General features: G+C 32.9%; 1 long non-coding RNA gene across 1 annotated transcript; it reads left to right on the top strand.

The window, feature by feature from the left end:
* Window positions 1-848: 848 nt before the first annotated feature.
* On the top strand, window positions 849-1,523 carry LOC145156800 (uncharacterized). The gene is made up of 3 exons (XR_013736916.1): window positions 849-886; window positions 1,298-1,399; window positions 1,489-1,523. It is a non-coding gene; the product is annotated as an uncharacterized LOC145156800 (long non-coding RNA).
* Window positions 1,524-3,594: the final 2,071 nt, after the last annotated feature.

Here is a 3,594-nt window from a genome sequence, read left to right as displayed (position 1 = left end):
GTTGGTACTGTATCTGCCCCAACATTTGTTTCACATGTTGGTACTTTGGGTGCCACATCATCAACACATGCATTATCCATACCTACATCATCTAACCAGTCATCCTTACCTACATCATCTACCCAATCATCTGTACCTACATCTATCCAATCATCTACACCTGCATCTACTACATCATCTGTACCTAGATCCACAACAAATTGTAGTGAATCGGTTGAGGAAAATGTTGGCATTCAACATCAAGGGTATTTACTTGGATCTACAGGATTGGATGGGCGTCTATATATTGGAGTGCGAGATAAGGAGTAAGTTAAAATTCTTACATTTTTATCAACATTAAGCTTCATGATTTTTACAATGCTGTTAATTTTTTCTTTTATTTAGGTTATTTCCTTCGGGCCCATGTTCTTCCGTTATCTATGAATCCTTTGGTGAAAGAGCTGATTTAAAAGGGTATAGCTGGGCAACTTTAAGCGACGAGACAAAACTCCTTTATTGGGACGAGTTTCATGTATGTATCTCGTTTATGCAATTATTAGGTACTCATTAACTAAAAAACTCCTCTATATATTTTGTATTGTAGAAAAAGTGCTATTGGGATGATGCAAAAACTTCGTTAGTCCAGGCTTGTTGGGAAAATAAGGCAAAGGAAAGATATAGACAATATATCTACAATATAAGCTCAAAATGGAAAAAGTCGACTCTAAAAAAACCTGTTAATATAACATCAGAAGTGTGGACATCCTGGACTGCAAGATGGAATACTGAAGAGTTCAAGAAGAAATCAGAACAAAACAAAAAATAGGCGTGAGGTGTAGCTGATGGACAAGCCCTTTCTACGCATACCAGTGGATCGGCTTCTCATTCCAAGATTGCTTCTGATTTAGTAAGTACTCAATTAATTTTATATTATAGCAATCTACTTTCATTTAGAAATACCATTATCTAGTGCCATTTTGATTTTTAAAAGGACTAAGCATAAATACATAAAATAGCAATGTACTTTCATTTAGTTGTATGTTATAGTTTTTCTAGTTCCATTTTGACTTTTAAGAGGACTAATCCTAAAAAGTATGTTATTTTATTTTTCATTTTTAAAGAGTGGAGCCTAAATGAAAAAAATAGCAATCTACTTTCATTAACATTTGTATCATAACAATCTAGTTCCATTTTGATTTTTAAAAGGGTTTAGCCTAAAAGTAAGTTGCTATTTTTTCATTTTTAAATATCTAAGCCTAAATGTAAAAATAGCAATCTACTTTAATATTGATTTTTTTTTGTATATATGTAGAAGAAGCTTTGGGGACATGATCTGGCACACCATGAACTATTCTTGTATACACACACTAAGAATCACGATGGAGTGACTTTTTTAGTTGACAAAGCTAAAAAAATTCATGTAAGTTTTATTTTGAATAATTTCATGTAAGTTTTATTTTGATTTTTTTTTTGTATAAGTTTTATCTCAACACAATTATAAAATTATAGGATGATTTTATGGAACGATGTGATCGGTTGGAAGCGATAAGGGAGGAAATTGATGCGGACAAACTATTTTATGATGTTGTTGGGCGACATGATCGAAAAAAGAGATTATATGGATTTGGCTCATATGGAAAGCGCATTCGTTATAGTAAAGGATCTTCTGAAATGTATCGCGAACAATACGAGGATAATAATGTCAAGACAAAAGTCGAGATTGAGAATTTGAAGAAGTTAGTTGAGACGCAAAGCAAACAATATGAGGATATTCAACAAAAATGTGAGGATGTTCAGCAAAAATATGAGGATGCTCAGAAAAAGAATGTGGAGTTTCAACAGAAAATGTGGATGTTCAAGCAAAGTTTGAACAACAACTTGCACAAGCAATGAAAGTCATTAACACATTGAGTGAACATGTCAAAACTTTTATTAATCAATGATGAAATATTATGTATCGAATAATGTTTTACGTTAAATTTGTAGCAACTTTTTGATTTTGAAATATGTATCTTTTGATGTATTGGATATTTCTTTTAGTTTCTATAGAAATACTTTGTTATTTTTGGTTTTATATTAATTGTATTTTTATAAATTGATATAATAAGTCAAATTAAATAACCGAATTTTATAGAAAAAATGGTATGTAACGATTGTTATGGAATTGACTACAAAAAAGTTGTTACGAAATTTGCTACGGAACGGATGGCTACGAAATTTGTTACGGAACGAATGGCTACAGAATTTGCTACGGAACAATTAGTTACGAAATTTGCTATGGACCAAATGGCTACGGAATTTGCTACGGAACAATTAGCTACGGAATTTGCTATGGACCAAATGGCTATGGAATTTGCTACAGACCAAATGGCTACGGAACAATTAGCTACGAAATTTGCTATGGACCAAATGGCTACGGAATTTGCTACGGAACAAAATAGATACGGAATTTGCTACAGAATTCATTGTTATGGAATTGTGATGGAAGTGTGTTGTAGTTGAAATGCTACGGATAGACGTCGTAGCAACGGCCATAGCAAAATTGATATGGAACTATAATTTCGTAGTTAAACGTTTTGCTACAAGAAATCTTACTATGGAATCTCATTGGAACATTCCGTAGCAACTTCGGTAGTTATTTATGTTTAGCTACGGAATTACATCATTTTGCTACGAAATTTTTTCGTAGTTAAATCGAAATTTTCTTGTAGTGGAAAGCAATACATCATATATGTTTGCCCATTATAATCTTTATATTAGCGGATTTTGTTTAACCCTTCAAAGAGTTTTGTGAAGTCGGTTTTATCTTACTCGTTTGAAGATCACAACTACATCTACGAAATTGGTAATTTTTCTTAAACTCTAAAGGGTTGCTTCTTAGCTGGTTTTCTCTATACTAAACTGATTGTTACAAAGCATTTAAGAGAAGTTGTTTTCTTTATTCTATTAAACTTGATTCTCATGGGTATCAAAGATGTTGAAGATCACAACCACAACCATAGGTCTGGTCGAGTGTTCTTGACCCCAAAAGGGTTACTTCTTGGCTGATTTTCTCTTCTATTCGACTGATATGAAGGGTTTCAAAGAAGAAGTTTTTATTGGCCATATATCAACCTCTTAATCATTCTTATTTAAAGGCACGTAACAACCTCATTTTGTTTTTTTCTCTTAAACCCTCATATTAACTACAATGATCATTATTTTCAAGCCATATTATCAACCACTAGTACAGTGCAATAGTTTTTTCATTCGTCTATATTCCAAACGTTTTTCATTTCTATCCCCTAAGATATGTTGGTGATTTTAGTGTCACCAAGTATTTTGGGTAATTGGAACTAACATTGAGCTAAGAAGCTTATTATTTGTACTTTATGGTATATGTTCGGTGAATGCAAAGTGCATCCATATATAAGATCGAATTATAAATTGGTACGACATAATGGCGGGGGTTAAGGGGGTCGCGCCCCTAGCAAGGTCCAAGGGGCTTTTTAGCTCTTCTTGAAAAAAAAACTCATAACTCTCTAGCGATTTGGCTTTTTGTTTCTATGTCTAGTTACACAAGTGTCTTTTTTGGATTATCCTACATTGGATTTCCTGTAACCCAAGTATAAGGTG

Source organism: Lactuca virosa, chromosome 2 (genome assembly GCF_052849685.1).
Source record: "Lactuca virosa cultivar CGN04683 chromosome 2, Lactuca_virosa_CGN04683_v6, whole genome shotgun sequence".
Classification (NCBI taxonomy): Eukaryota; Viridiplantae; Streptophyta; class Magnoliopsida; order Asterales; family Asteraceae; genus Lactuca; species Lactuca virosa.
This window is presented reverse-complemented; position numbering and strand designations above follow the sequence as displayed.